Source organism: Dipodomys spectabilis, unplaced genomic scaffold (genome assembly GCF_019054845.1).
Source record: "Dipodomys spectabilis isolate Male_0828 unplaced genomic scaffold, ASM1905484v1 ptg000187l, whole genome shotgun sequence".
In the NCBI taxonomy this organism is placed as follows: domain Eukaryota; kingdom Metazoa; phylum Chordata; class Mammalia; order Rodentia; family Heteromyidae; genus Dipodomys; species Dipodomys spectabilis.
The window spans coordinates 12,589,869-12,606,015 of NW_024870864.1; the positions used below are offsets into that span (position 1 = coordinate 12,589,869).

General features: G+C 40.7%; 1 non-coding gene across 1 annotated transcript; it reads right to left on the reverse strand.

Annotated features, from left to right (window-relative positions):
- Window positions 1-15,578: 15,578 nt before the first annotated feature.
- Window positions 15,579-15,685, reverse strand: LOC122121389. The gene has a single exon (XR_006149933.1). It is a non-coding gene; the product is annotated as a U6 spliceosomal RNA (small nuclear RNA).
- Between the last annotated feature and the right edge of the window lie 462 nt (window positions 15,686-16,147).

The following is a 16,147-nucleotide window of genomic DNA, read 5'->3' on the forward strand; positions in this document are numbered from 1 at the left end:
CAGTGTTTAAACACTCCAACATCTCTCCTGGCTTTCATGAACACTTGCTGTTACCCTTTCAAATAGCTGGTTACACACAACTCCTCCAATACCTCATTTTCTTTTCTTTTCTTTTTTTTTTGGGGGGTCCGGTCGTGGGGCCTGAACTCTGGGCCTGGGCACTGTTCCTCAGCTCTTCAGCTCAAGGCTAGCACTCTACCACTTGAGCCACAGTGCCACTTCCGGCTTTTTTCTTTTTGCTTATGTGGTGCTGAGGAATCGAACCCAGGGCCTCACGCATGCAAGGCAAGCACTCTACCACTGAGCCACCTTCCCAGCCCCTCAATACCTCATTTTCTACACATATTTCACCCCACCTTAGTGAGGTTTCTGTCCACAGAAGTTTATCACAAGTGTGATTGCCAAGGTCACTGTGCTTGCCACTTAAGCCACGGATACTTTAAAGTCCATATCCTTTTCATTCCTTGGCAGCCTTGGCACTTTCCACATCATTGCTTCTTGAAATGCTCTCATGCCTCAGCTTCTCTAAGACAAGTAAGCATTTCCAGTTTTTCCTCCTATTCTTTCTCCATCCGCCCTAGTAATGCTTTGCCATCTTTCTCGTGTGTGTGTGTGTGTGTGTGTGTGTGTGTGTGTGTGCGCGCGCGCACACATGCGCGCGCACTAGGGTCTGAATTCAGGGCCTGGGCACTGTCCCCTAGAGTTTTTGCTCAAAACTAGTGCCACAGCTCCACTTCCAGCTTTTTTTCTGGTTAATTAGAGATAAGAGTCTCACAGACTTTTCCGCCAGGGCTGGCTTCAAACCATGATCTTCCAATTTTAGCCTTCAGAGTAGCTAAGATTACAGGAGGAACTAGCCACTAGCACCAATTACCTCTGGCATTTTTAATTCTCCTCTTTTTCCTTTGAGTTTTGTTGTTGTGTCCACTTCTGGATTAAGTGACTTCAATTCACTTTATATGTTGATGACTCAGCTATGGATCTTCAAGCTAAATCTTAGTTGTAAGCATGCCAACCTTGTGTCTCCTATCCCATCTGGATACCATTACTATGTCAAATTAAGCTCATCTAAAACTAAATCACCTTCCGCCATTAGATCTATATTGTTTGGTGTCTTAGTCCATAAAATAGACCACCAGTTGTAAAAATCAGATATCTGCTCTTATATCCCATAATACATATACCTTCTTGATATTTCTTTTTGTATGTATGTGCTGGTACTAGGTCTTGAACTCAGGACATGGGTACTGTCCCCTAGATTTTTTGTTCTAGGTTGGTGGCCTACCACTTGAGCCATAGATCCACTTCTGGCTTCTGCCGGTTAATTAGAAATACGGTCTCATGGACTTTCCTGCATAAGCTGGCTTTGAACCATGAATCTTAGATTAAAGCCTCCTGGCTCTCATACCTATGATTACAGGATTACAAACTTCCTTGATATTTTTAAGGCTTCCACTTCTTTTTATTCCAGCTGAATGGAACATTGTTGATTCTATACCCATCATCTGTTTCCTCTTTGTTCTCCCTAAATGGAGCCCAGTGCTGGTATTTACCTTTTCCTTTTGCAGCCAAGTACTTCAGAAGCAATCAATCTCAGCCCCGGCTCCATTTAGCTTGATTAATCCTTAGCTTGACTGGCTAAGGATTAGTGACAAACCCATTTTCCTGGTCAGTGGGCAATGTGGGAACCATTACAGAAAGTGCTTTGGCCAACAGGAGCCAGAGAGAGGCTTGAAGAAAATTCTGACATACAGGACTTTCTCACTGTCCTGGAGATGCTTCCAGAGTTGACCTTCTGAGCCAGGAGCTAGTAGCTTATACCTGTAATCCTAGCTACTCAGAAGTCTAGGATCTGAAAACCAGCACAAAGCAGGAAAAGTCCATGAGATTCTTAACCTCCAATTAATAAACAAAAAGCTAGAAGGGGAGGTGTAGCTCAACTGGATTGAAAAAACTAAGGTCAATACCCAAGCCCAGCCCTGAGTTCAAGCCCCAGTACTGTAGTCTGCTGTAGTACCAGGCCGTAGACACCCTCAAAGACCACCAGGGATGCAAACGCACGAGAGTCATTTATTACAGCTCGAGCCGGACTCACAATCCTTCCTGGCGCAGCAGGTTGGAAATTGTGAGCCCCGATCCCTTGTCCAGCAGGGTTTTTAATAGGAATGTGAAGTGTGAAGCAGAGGGAGGGGTCATTACAGCATTGGTTGTGTGGGGTTATGTGGTTGACAATTCTCTGGTGAATCTTGTCTTAAACTCATTGGTTGGGGAATGATCATTTCTAGTAAGGACAGGGGCTTTCCAATTTAGCGGCTACACATGTAGCAAATCACATATAGCAAACATGTCATTGGTAGAGGTAAGCAGGTAAGCAGGGCTAACCTACAGGTAAGCAGGGCTAACCTGCTTACCTGCTGATGCATTTCCCTGACCTAAATTGCTTCCCAACAGGTTTGGGGGGTGACCAATCAGGGCAATCTGACCTCTTGGACTGTGCTGATACTGTTACATTGTCTTGGAGCAGGAGCTAACACATCTCCAGTAAGCAGATGACAGACGTTTTCCTTATAGTTTCGTTACTGCTGAACTTATTTCTGGTCTCTCAGTACTAGCAAAAAAATAAAAAAGAGTGGACCTCACTTCCTCTGAACATTTCATGTATAATGTATGAGATTTGAATGTGTGCAGTAATTTTACTGTTAAATTCTAAGAATAAGATAATATCTACAAAACCTAGGCCAAGAGAAATTCAGTTCTTGCCTCTCATGACCATAAGTCTCCCCCAAGACCAGACCCATGCAATAGACATACAGAACTCTAGCTTAAATAACAACCTAAATATTCCTCTAGAAGAGCATACAATTAGCAAGATTTAAAGTACAATGCCAATCTAAACAATCCAATAAAAATTTAAAAAAACCATGCCACAAGAGAAAGTCTGCTAGCACTCAAACTTAGGGGAAAAAATTGCATTGAATTACTCTGAACTTACTAGAATAATCAAACCATCTTCCAACATGTATCTCATCAAAATATATACAATAACATTCCATGATATGATTTATCTTCAAACGAAAACAAGAATGGCTTTCTCTCTCCCTCTCTATTTTTAGTCTTGTGGTCAAACAAAACTTTTCCGTGTCTAAGTGGGTCAATGACAACAATATGAGCCTGGCTGTGGCTTATGTAATACTAGTAAAAAGAAAGTTCACCTTTATCTTTGCGCAAGAATGTGGGGGCTTATGTAGGAGTACAGAAACCAGAATAACAGGTTCTTGTGATACCCAGGTGTGTAGAGGTGGAAAAAAGCAGACTCATTTACAATCAAATGGAGTATAGATTAGTACAAAATTCTAGACCAAAAATTACAAAGGCAGTTTGGATTCTTGGACAAGTTTTAGTTCCTAAAACCAGAATATCTTAAATTAGGAAAAGTGTTATTTAAAAATCCAAAGTAGCCTTTCACTGGTAGTTCACACTTGCTATCCTAGATACTCAGGAAGTTGAGATCTGAGGATTAAGGTTAAAAGCCTACCTGGGCAGAAAAGTCTATGAGACTCTGATCACCAATTAAACAGCTAAAAGGGAGAAGTGGAGTATATCTCAAATGATAGAATGCTAACCTGGAGCAAAATAACCAAGCAAGAGCACAAAGACCCGAGTTCAAGCCCCAGTATTAGCAGGAAAAAAAAAAATCAAACCAAGTCAGAAGCCCTGATTCTAAAGCTGGTCTGTGTGTCATTTCTCAACATCTCTGTCTGCCTAACTAGTACAGCACATTCACAGTAGATGAGAATCATTACTACCTCTAAAACTGTGAATTCTAGAAGACAATTCAGCCTATGTTGATATACCTAAAACCAGAACGGGACCTACAGAACCGGGGTGAGGCTGGGCTCTACTGACTTCCACAACAATGCTACAGTGTTTGCATTTGTGATAACCTGGGTTTAAATATATACAGAAAACCATGCAAACAAGAGAGCCCCAAATCCTCCCTGGATCTGGAGGGGAGGAAGAGTATGAACTCCCTGACAACTATAGATAGTCCATGCTCAAAAACACCAGCTCTCTTTAAATTCCTACCACCACCACCACCCCCAACACACACACATTTTAACTATTAATCAATTTCTTTAGAAATATCTTTGCCTGGGAATGTCGCTTAGTGGTAGAGTGCTTGCCTACCTACCACACATGAAGCGCTGGGTTCGATTCCTCAGTACCACATAAACAAAAAAAGCCCAAAGTGGAGTTGTGGCTCAAGTGGTAAAGTGCGAGCCTTGAGCAAAAGAAGCTTAGGGACAGTGTCCAGGCCCCTGAGTTCAAGCCCCAGGACTTGCAATAAAAATAAAAATACAAATACAAATATCTTGAAGATAGGCTCAGCTTGTTGAATTCTCAAATCCTGCACAATGTGAGCATTATGCCCACCTTTGGTCCTCAGCTCCACCCTGACCTGAGCTCCCCCCAGCCCTGGGAGTTCCCACCATACAGCCGGCCCCTCCCTCTCTCCACCCAGACCCACCTCAGTTCCCACCTACCTCACTTGCTGCCCCCAAACCCTGCTGCTACCTAGTGGAGGCTGCCTTGTACTCTCTCTTTCTGGGGGGGGGGGGGGGGGGGGGAGAATATGGCTCCTCTAATAAACCTTGTAATAATCCTGTGTCTGCGGGCCTCCACGTGGTCCCCTGGGATGGATGTGACGGTTCCTTTCACATAATGCTTGAAAAGCATGTGCGATTTCAAAATAGAATGATATCAAAATAGGTACCAAAATTTCTTGTTAGGAACAAAGAAGCACCTTTAATAGACAAATATTTATGGAGAATTTGTTACACATAAAGCACAGAGTGTAGAAAAACAGATACAAACACACTCTGTGACTACTTGGCCCCAGGTATAATCTATTTAGGAATAATCTATTTAGGAACCTTTTTGATCTTATTAACCATTACAATTGGGATGTGAAACCAAAATTTAGAAACTAGGTAAGAAACACTAGATGGTTCACTCATGCCTGTAAACCTAACTACTCAGGAGACAAAGATCTGGAGAATTTCAGTTTGATACCAGCCCAAGCAAAACGTAGCAATACTCCATCTCAATCAATAAACTGGGCGTGGAAGTCACATTTGTAATCTCAGCCACATATGTGTAGGAAGATCACAGTCTTAAGCATGTTAAAAAAACACAACAAATAACTAAAGCAAAAAAGGGACTAAGGGTATAACTCAAGGAGATATGTGTGTGTATGTACACATATATGTATATATCCTATGTATGTTGTGTATAATAATACATATATACCTATATGGATATTTATATTGGATGTAATTTTTGTACTAAAAATGTATGCTTGGAATCAGAAAGCAAGTCTTCCTATCCTGATAAAGACAAGCTGGGATAACCAAGCTAATAGTGTTTCAAAATTTTAAATCCCATGCTCTTAACATTAGAAGTTCCAAAAATTATTGAAAGTTCAAGTTTTCACCTCTGCGAATGTGTACCAGCACACACGGAGGGGACCCACCTTAGCTGTGAGATCCTTGAAATACTCCTTGGCCACCTCAGCCAGGGGAAGAAACACCAAGGAGCTCAAGGACATCAAGGAGCAATAGAGAGTAACCTAATACTATCTTGAACTACTTTAGAGCTCTGGATCATGGGCACTTTTCTTTACCTCTGAACCTATTGTGTTTTTTTGAATCTGTACAAGAACAAGAAAGATGACTGAGAAGAGAGGTTCTAGGATGAGAGCAGTAGTTCAATGGTAGAGTATTTGTTTGGCATGCAAAAGGTTCTGGGTTCTATTCCAAGAAAGAAGGAAGGAAGGGGAAGGAGGAGATTGAGGGAGGGGAGAAAAGGAAGGAAGGAAGGAAAGGAGGGAGGGAGGGAGGGAGGGAGGGAGGAAGGAAGGAAGGAAGGAAGGAAGGAAAGGAGGGAGGGAGGGAGGGAGGGGAGGACACTACTGGATGCTGCACATAAAGGCCCAGCTGATAGATTACCTCTTGAAACTGCAATCTCCTTACCTGCAGTCATCTTCATCAGCCCTGAAATTCAGCATCCCTAAGCTCCTAATCAATGAGAAGCACCACCCCTAGGATCCTGAATTCTAAACTTTCTCTTCCGGAATCACAATGTTCTCATTTCCATATTTCTTTTTTATTTGGGGGGGGGGGGGTCGGTCCGGTAGTGGGGCCTGAATTCTGGGCCTGGGCGCTGTCCCTCAGCTCTTCAGCTCAAGGCTAGCACTCTACCACTGGAGCCACAGCGCCACTTCCGGCTTTTTTCTTTTTGCTTATGTGGTGCTGAGGAATCGAACCCAGGGCCTCAGGCATGCAAGGCAAGCACTCTACCACTGAGCCACCTTCCCAGCCCTCCATATTTCTTCTCTTTGCCTTCCTTGGGTCCATTTTCTCTGCCCTAATCTCCATTTAGTATCTATGCTCTGTCCTTCAAAGGTGCCTTAATCACCATGCCAGAATCTCATTCCTTTACTGTTTTAGCGTCCCTTTATAAAGTGGAGCTACTCAGACTTGTTAAAAATTATGTTGTCCATCCCATGACTGTCTTCTGTCTTCAGCTAGAAAGAAACTTGCTGCTTTTTTGTAACTCCTTCATTCCTCACTTATCAACTGGACTTTTTAACCAGGAATTTCTTCAACATGTTTTGAAACAAATGTTTCCAACATCTTCCACTCATTTCAAGGCTCAAATTCACCCAAAGCAGATGAACTGGTTCCCACTCTATTGAAATTAAAGCACTACAAATACCTAACCTATTTCCAAGAGGGGTTCAGATGTTCCCAAAACTTGAAGCATATACATAACTAACTTCTTGGCCTCTCCACTTGAATTTGAATTTAAATAGCACAAATGAAATATCCCGTTCAATTAATAATATTTTTGAATGGGTCCTATTTCTCTTTCTATTCCTTTTTTTTTTGTATTTTGTTTTATCTTTGTATCTCCTAACAGTACTTAGCTATCCAACAAAATTTCTATTCTTCCCCAAGTTTGCTATTTCTGTACATGGAAACACCATGTGTTTACTGGGTGTTATCTTCTTTCTTTCTTTCCTTCCTTCCTTCCTCCTGTCTTTCTCTCTTTCTCTCTCTCTCTCTGTCTCTCCCTCTCCCCCTCCCTTTCCTTCTTCCTTTCCCTCTCCCTCTTACTCTCCCTCTCCCTATTTCTCTCTCCCTCCCCCTCTCTCTCTTCCTCTCTTCTCCCCCTCTCTCTTAAACAGAGTAAGTTTATTTGAAAGTGAAGAGAGAGCCATGAAACAAACTACCAAGAGTCTCCATCTGGAGAGGGTGCAAAGAGGAGTCCAATGGAGTCCTCCTGAAGGGCATCTTTCATAGTACAGGACTTTGCACTGGACTTTGCACTGATTGATAGCTTGTGCAAGTGCTGCCCAGCTCTTTTTATTGTTTGAGCAGGCATGCAAGCTATTATGGGAGAAAGAAGCAATTGAGTAGGAGTCGGAGGCACTACAGGAACAAGAAGTGCTGGCCTCCACGTTGAAAGTTAACTTTCCAACACTTCCCAGCAGGGCTGCAAGCCTGCAAGTGGGCTTTGGAGAAGTCCAAGGGTACGAAGTAAAAAGTATGGAAACACAGAGCTGAAATGTTGTCAGGTTGGTCCTGCATACAGAGTTAAGCCTTCCGGACTCTGGTGGCCCATCATGGGGCAGGTAAGGGTAAGGAAGATAGGATTTGAATGGCATATGTCACAAACTGATGATTTAAATTTTCACCCTACCTCTAAGTTCAAATGCCTGCCAAAGTTTCATAGGAGCTGACAGAAGACAATAGACTTTGGGGTCAGAAACAAAGGATCTTTTCACTCAAAATAGTAAGAGAAGCCTGAGTAACAGCATTTCCCTGGTCCTCACAGGAAATATGAAGATAAATTCATAGCAGTGGGCTGAATTTTAAGATAGGACTCTGAGAGATGAGCATGGAAATCATAGCAGATCAAAGGCTGAGGCAGGGGGATTGTGACCTGAGCAAGGAAGTCCTAATCTCAAAAAACAACAACTAAAACGGAAGTAGCCTGCTGCCAGAGGCTCATACCTGTAATTCTAGCTACTTGGAAGGCTGAGAATTGGAAGATTGTTATTCAAGGCCAGCCCAGGCTGGGTAATTGGAGATACGAGTCTCACAGACTTTCCTGACTTAGCTAGCTCTGAACTGAAATCTTCAGATCTCAGCCTCCTGAGTAGCTATAGAACTAGACTTGAGTCATCAGTACCCAGCTAGTGCCTGTCATTTTAAATATAGCTGCCATTTTACTCAAAAAGAGACATTATGTTTCTTAGGTAACTGTTCACTATATATTCCTTTTAAAATAGTCCAGAACAAAGCAGACTTCTTTCAAGACAAGTGAACCATGAGAGGCCACAAAGCACTGTGTCCTAAAGGCACAAAGGATATAACCATTAAAACTGCTAACTTTTTAGTACTTCTTGTTTCCCGGGGCAGAGATTGTATTTTATTCATCTCTAATCTCTCTAAATATAAATTGAATTAATAAATTGTAACTTGTGACACTACACCCAGACATATACCCATGCAATTCTCAGTCACACATCTATCACAAAAAAATAACTTATTTAATGTCAAAGTACTTAAAAACAAATAAGCTAGAGGATAAACTCTGTATCTCATCATATTTGACAGTACCTGGCTCAAAATACAATGAACCCCAGGTGAAACCCCAGGAAAATATTTCAGATAAGAAATAGTTCAGGTATAAGTGAACGTGACTTCACAGGTTTTAGTCCTACAATAACGATCTACAAAAATCAAGAAGAAATTAATAAGGCAGATGCTAGTGATTCACACCTTAATCATAGCTAATCAGGAGGCTGAAACCAGAGGATCAAAGTTCAAAGCCAGCCTAGGCTTATCTCCAGTTAGCCAGCAAAAATCATGTAGCCAGGACTTGAGAATGTAATAAAAGTTACTGGTGGAGCTCAAAAAAAAAAAAAATCAAATGTTCTCATGCATTTGTATAGATCTAAAATAATGATGATAGTGTTGTTGATGATGATGATGATAATGACAACGATGATGATAGTGACAATGGTGACGATAGTGATAATGATGATGGTGATGGTAGTGGTGATGATAACAGCAATGTGCATGGGATGTAAGTATAAAAGGGGACCTAGGAGGGGTCGAAGGAACAGAGGGAGGAGAGAAATAAGAAGATACTGAACAGTGAAAAGGATCAAAAGACGTTATGTGTACATGAAGATAACAATGGAAACCACCAAATGCTGTTTGAAAATTAGGGAAGGAGGAAGAGAAGAAATTGGAATATGATAAAAAGGATAAACTTGTGCAGTGTGCACTGTGTGCATGTGTAGAAATTACATGATGCAATATATATATTACAAATGTATGCTAATTAAAAAATAAAATAATTTAGTTTTTCCAAAGAAAATAATAATAATAATAACAACAACAATAATAATGATAATGACTTGAAGCTAAGCTGGGCACCGGTGGCTCACACTTGTAATCCTAGCTACTCAGGAGGCTGAGATCTGAGAATCACAGTTCAAAGCCAGCCCAGGCAGGAAAGTCCTTGCGAATCTTATCTCCAATAAACTACTCAGAAAAAAGCCAGAAGTTGTGCTATGGCTCAAGTGGTAGAGTGCTCACCTTGAGCAAAAAAAGCTCAGAGATAGTGCCCAGGCCCTGAGTTCAAGCCCATGGCCAGAAAAAAAGAAAAAAGAAAAAAAAGAAGACTGAATGTGGGTGCTAGTGGCTCACCCTGTAATCCTAACTTCTCAGGAGACTAAGATCTGAGGTTTCAAGTTCAAAACCAGTCAGGGCAGACAAATCTGTGAAACTGTTATCTCCCATTAATCAACCAAAAGCCAAAGTGAAGGTGGTTGAAGTAACAGTGCCATCTTTTTTTGTTGTCGGTCGTGGGGCCTGAGTGCTGTCCCTCAGCTCTTCAGCTCAAGGCGAGCACTCTACCACTTGAGCTACAGCGCCACTTCTGGTTTTCTGGTGGTTTATTGAAGATAAGAGTTTCACGGACTTTCCTGCCCTGGCTGGCTTTGAACCGCGATCCTCAGATCTCAGCCTCCTGAGTAACTAGGATTACAGGCGTGAGCCACTGGCGCCCAGCAACAATGCCATCTTGAACAAAAAAAGCTAAGTGAGAGCATAAAGTCCTAAATTCAAACCCCAGAATACACACACACACACACACACACACACACACACACACACACACACACACACACACACACACAAAGACTTGATATGTCCCGACATTGGCAGGATGGCAGGATGGTGGGTGGAATTTTAATAAAGTCTATGGAGAATAACTATCAATGTTAATCAGCTTATTTGGATTATTATATTGTTGGTTATGCAATGGCTTCTTTTGGTAAATGTACTTCTCTCTTTAGAGATAAATGAATATAATATCTGCATGTTACTGATCATAGTTTAGAAAGTTATTATGTATATGTATATGTATTGAGAGGAAATGATAAAGCAAATGGAGGAAAGTGCTAATGTGATAGTAGTGTGGGATATAGAAATTATTTACTCTTGTACAACTTTTGTATCTTGAAGACTAAGTAAAATGACAGACTGTGGAGTGGAAAGGAAGACATTCCATTTATGAGTATCAACAAGCAGAACCTAGCGCACCTGCTTGCCTCTGCCAGCCAGATGGCTCAGGCATCATCACTGCACCTCTGTGGTTTCACCACCATCCCTTTCCTGAGCTGCACAGGTTTTGAGTTGGCTATATGCACGTGTGTGTGTGTGGGGGTGTGTGTGTGTGTGAGAGAGAGAGAGAGAGAGAGACAGAGACAGAGACACAGAGACACAGAGACAGAGAACTTGGGTGCTTTCCCTTAGCGTTTTGCTCAGTCTTTATGCTCTACCACGTTAGCCATAGCTCTGCTTCCATCTTGTTTGATGGTTAATTGAGATAAGAGTCTCATAGTCTTTCTTTCTCTAAATGACATCAAAGCTCAATCCTCATATCTTAACCTCCTGAGTAACAAGGATTACAAGTGTGAGCCACTGGCACTTGACTTATATGTGCCTTTTTTCTTTCTTTCTTTCTGTATTTCTTTCTTTCTTTCTTTCTTTCTTTTTCTTTCTTCTTTTCTTTCTTCTTTTTTTTTTTTTCATTCCTGGGGCTTGAACTCTGGGCCTAGGTGCAGTCCCTGAGCTTCATTTTGCTCAAAGCCAACGCTCTACTACTTGAATCATGGTGCCACTTCCAGCTTTTTTCTGAATTTTCTGAGTAGTTTATTGGAGATAAGAGTCTCACATACTTTTCTGCCCAGGCTGACTTTGAACTGTGATCCTCAGATCTCAGCTTTCTACGTAGCAAGGATTACGGGTGTGAGCCACTGGCACAAGGACTATATGTGCCTTTTTTTTTTTTGCCAGTCATGAGGCTTGAACTCTGGGCCTGGGCACTGTCCCTCAGCTCTTCAGCTCAAGGCTAGCACTCTATCACTTGAACCATAGCACCACTGCCATTTTTTTCTGCTTATGTGGTGCTGAGGAATTGAACCCAGGGCCTCATGCATGCAAGGTAAGCACTCTACCACTGAGCCACCTTCCAAGCCCCATATGTGCCCTTTTAAGATGACATCAGTGAGCTGAATTGTGTGCCCTCCAAACTCATGACAAAGTCTTAACTCACAGTACCTCAGAATGTGTCTTTATCTGAAGATAATCTTTTCAGGGGCAATCAAGCTCATTGGAGGTTAGTAGGGGAAGACCCTTCAATATAATTGAAGCCCTTATAAAAGGAAAGCTTGCCACAGAACCACACACAGGGGAAGATATCCATTTGCTACGCCAAGGAAGAAGCCAAGAGTAGATCCTTCCCTCAGCCTCTGAAGCAAGCAAGCTTGTAATATCTTTGACCTTCCAGCCTCCAGAACTAAGAAACCACACATTTCTGTGTGGTACTTGTAACCGAAGTCCTAGAAAATTCATATCATTCTGTAATCTGATAAATACATACTAGCTATTGTTTCTTAAGATAGAAAACAATTCACCTGTATGAAGACCTCCGGATCATTGATTGTTTTGTGTTCAAAATTATTATAAGCATTACTTGCCAAATTAATATATCATGTTGGCTGTCTAGAGCATGTTCATGTGTTTAACATTTTTATCATTGAGGAGAAAGCAAGCATTGTATACCAAGAGTCCAAAAGTCTTAGTTCTGATACTGTTTCTGCTCTCTCTCTCTCTCTCTCTCTCTCTCTCTCTCTCTCTCTCTCTCTCTCTCTCTCTCTCTTTCTCTCTCTCTTTCCAGTCCTGAAGCTTGAACTCAGGGCCTGAGCACTGTCCCTGGGCTTTGCTCAAGGCTAGCACTCTACCACTTGAGCCACAGCACCATTTCTGGCCTTTTCTGTTTATGTAGTACTGAGGAATCTATCCCAGGGCTCAATGCATGCTAGGCAAGCACTCTACTACAAATACTACAAAGCCACATTCCAAGGGTTGCTCTTTTTTTTTTTTTTTTTTTTTTGTCGGTTGTGGGGCTTGACCTCTGGGCTTGGGCACTATCCCTGTGCTCTTCAGCTGAAGGCGAGTGCTCTACCATTTGAGCCACAGCACCACTTCTGGTTTACTGCTGGTTTATTGGAGATAGGAGTCTCAAGGACTTTCTTGCCTGGGCTGGCTTTGAACCGCGATCCTTGTAATCCTAGCTACTCAGGAGGCTGATATCTGAGGATCAGAGAGCAAAGAGGGACTTGAACTCTGGGCCTGAATGTTGTTCTTTATCCTTTTTCACTCAAGGCTGACACTCTACAACTTGAGCCACAGTGCAACTTCCAGCTTTTTGCTGGTTAATGGGAAATAATTTCATAGCCCTTCTTTCCCAGACTGGCTTCATATGCATAATTCACTTTTCCTGTGCACATATTAAAAGTTACAACTAAAGTTTTAAAGAGCCAAAGAATGAGTTTGCTGTATAAAATTTACTGTGTTAGTACAATAAGAAAAGATCAGATCTCTCTAGCTCTTCCTAGGTAACAGGTGCATAGGCTTTTGGACAATGATACAATGGGGGCACCATGCCAAGCTAGTAGATAATTTACTTATGCAGGGGTATTACAACATCCTCAAGTCATATTATGGGAGGGAGACTGCCTAGGGAAAGCAGTCACCATCTGCTGTTCCAAGGGACCAGTAGCATAGCACCTGTCATTGACATAGTCATTGTCTCTATTCTCTGCTTCTGTGAGGCTCAGGTGATTTTCATATTCTTTTTTAAAAATTATTTTTATTTTCTTGTTTTTAAAATATTCTTCAATGAATATGTATTACTTTTACAATTGGAAAGAAACATTTTCTTTTTTATTAATAAGTCTTTTTATTGTGAAAATACCATAGAGAGGGGTTACAATTACATGAGCAAGGTAATGAGTACATTTCTTATCAAGCATTATTGCCTCCTCCTTTGTTTCCCCTTCCCATCCCTGCCCTCCCATCCCCCTCCCAGTTGTAAGGCTCGTTTTCGTTTTTCAACATAACATCTGTTGATATAATTTGGGGAGGGGAAGGGAAAAAATAAACACATTCTTTAAACAGGTTATAGTTAACATTGTATCAATAATTTTTAGGGTTAAAGACATAAAGCCAGTATATCCTCTTCAAATATATTTGTATTATCAGGCATTTCTTTTATGAAGTTCAAACTATAAATGAGATCTTGACAACTCTCAGGTAATAAGACCACTTGTTGACCTGGTTTAAAGACACCAGAAAGTAAATTTGGCCAATAGTTTGTCAGAAGTCATACCAACACAGCCAATGATCCCCAAATTGATTACAATAGCTTCCTTAATGTCTGCTGCAACCTACGATCTGACAAGTAGTCTGATGTTGATGTTTATGATATCACAGAGGTTTGTAGATATATAAAACAGACAATGGTGTCAAAAATAATAACAAAATATTCTAATTTTCTTTTTTCAAAAAGAACCTTTTTTCTATGTGTGCGAATACTGTGGCTTGAACCAAGGGCCTGGACACTGTCCCTCAGCTATCATTCTACCACTTGAGCCAAGGCTCCTCTTTCAACTTTTTGGTGGTTAATTGAAGATGAGAATGTTATGGACTATCTTTAGGCTGGCTTCAAATCGTGATCATCACATTTCAGCTCCTGAGTACAGGAATTAGCCATAGGTGCCCTACTACATTTTATTTTTAAATACAGAGCTTAGTATATATCCAACTAGTACCAACACTCTACTATGCTTGAATTATTTGTTTTGTACGATACTATAAAGGAAACAAATACTAGTGAATTCCAAATAATTTGGAAAGTGCTTAATGATTACAGATTATGCAAAAGGATCTCAAAAACAACTCCTGTGTACAAAATTTTTATTTACCCTTGCCTATAAGCATGAATATTATGTAATTTAAAAAACTAACATCAGAGCTTCAAAAACTCAAACCTAAACTTTATTGCACTAGCTACAAGTGCTGCTGAAAACAATTTTGCTTTAACCTTTGACTTGTTACATACCTAATGTGAGCCAAATTTGAGGGGTAGTACCCAAAATTTAAATACAAACTTCAGCATTCTGAATTGTGTGTTTGTGTGTGCGCACTAGTCCTGGGGTTTTGAACTCAGGACCTGAGCACCACTTTTTCACTTGAAGTTGGAACTCTTGAGTCATACCTCTACTTGAGCCACATCTCTACTTCCAAGTTTTTGGTAGTTAATTGTAAATAAGGGTCTTATGGGGTAGCTAGGATTACAGGTGTGAGCCACCAGTGCCAGCTAAAGCATTTCTAAATAGTTTTTTGCATAGAATTTAAGAATATTAGGAGACCAAACAATGTTTACAAATCACTTTAAAACTATGGCAGGTTATTACCATATTTAGATTTTAGTGCTCATTATAATCACCAAGGTAGGAAGTACAAGACTTTTTTTCATTAAAAGGAACAGAAGACCCATGGAACAGAATAAAAAATTCAGGAATAAAACCAGTAGTATAGCCATCTAATTTTTGACAAAGAAACCAAAAGTATATACTGGAAAAAAGACAAGATTCTTCAACAAATGGTTCTGGGAAAACTGGGTATCCACTTGCAGGAGTCTGAAACTTTACACCTATATTTCTTTTTTTTTTTATTGTAAAAATGTTGTACAAAGAGGTTACAGTTACATGAGTAGGATAATGAGTACATTTCATAGCAAGCATTGTTACCTCCTCCTTTATTTTCCCCTATCATCCCCCCTCCCCATCTCCCCAACTTGTCCTGCCCCCTCCATAGGCATAGCTAATTAGGCATAGCTAATTATTGTCTAAATAAGATTCTAATTGCCCAGAAAATAAGAATGAGAATGGACAAATAGGACTACTTCAAATTAAAGAGCTTCTGCAGTAACCATTGTAACATTGTAAAATTCATTTTCAATATAGTGTCCTGTACATCTCGTCATCAAAATGGGTCAGCCTGCATCCTCATTTAAGTGTTCTGCAATATCCCTTCCCCTCCCCAAATTACCAAAATGTATATACAAGGTGCAGAACACTAGCATCAAAAAAAAATATGGAACGCTTCACGAATTTGTGTGTCATCCTTGCCCAGGGGCCATGCTAATCTTCTCCGTATCGTTCCAATTTTAGTATATGTGCTGCCAAAGTGAGCTCTACACCTATATTTCATCCTGCACAAAAAATAAACCTCAAATACATCAAAACATTCCAAATAAGACACTGTTTTTGTGTATAGGCCAGTACTGGGGATTGAACTCTGGGCTTCAAACTCTCACTTGCTTTTTGTTTGTTTGTTTCTTACTCCAGGCTATTTCTCTACCACTTGAGCCATATTCTACTTCAGCTTTTTGCTGTTTAGTTGGACAAAAGAATGTTAAGAATGTTAAGAATTTTTCTGTTCAGGCTGACTTTGAATCATGATCCTCAGATCTCAGCTTTCTGAGTAGCTAGGATCTGAGGCATGAGCTACCAACAGCCATCCAAAACCTAAAACTTTAAATCTACTACTGGAAAACATAGGGTAAATACCCGAAGTTATAGGCATAGCTAATTATTGTCTACATAAGATTCTAATTGCCCAGAAAATAAGAACGAGAATGGACAAATAGGACTACT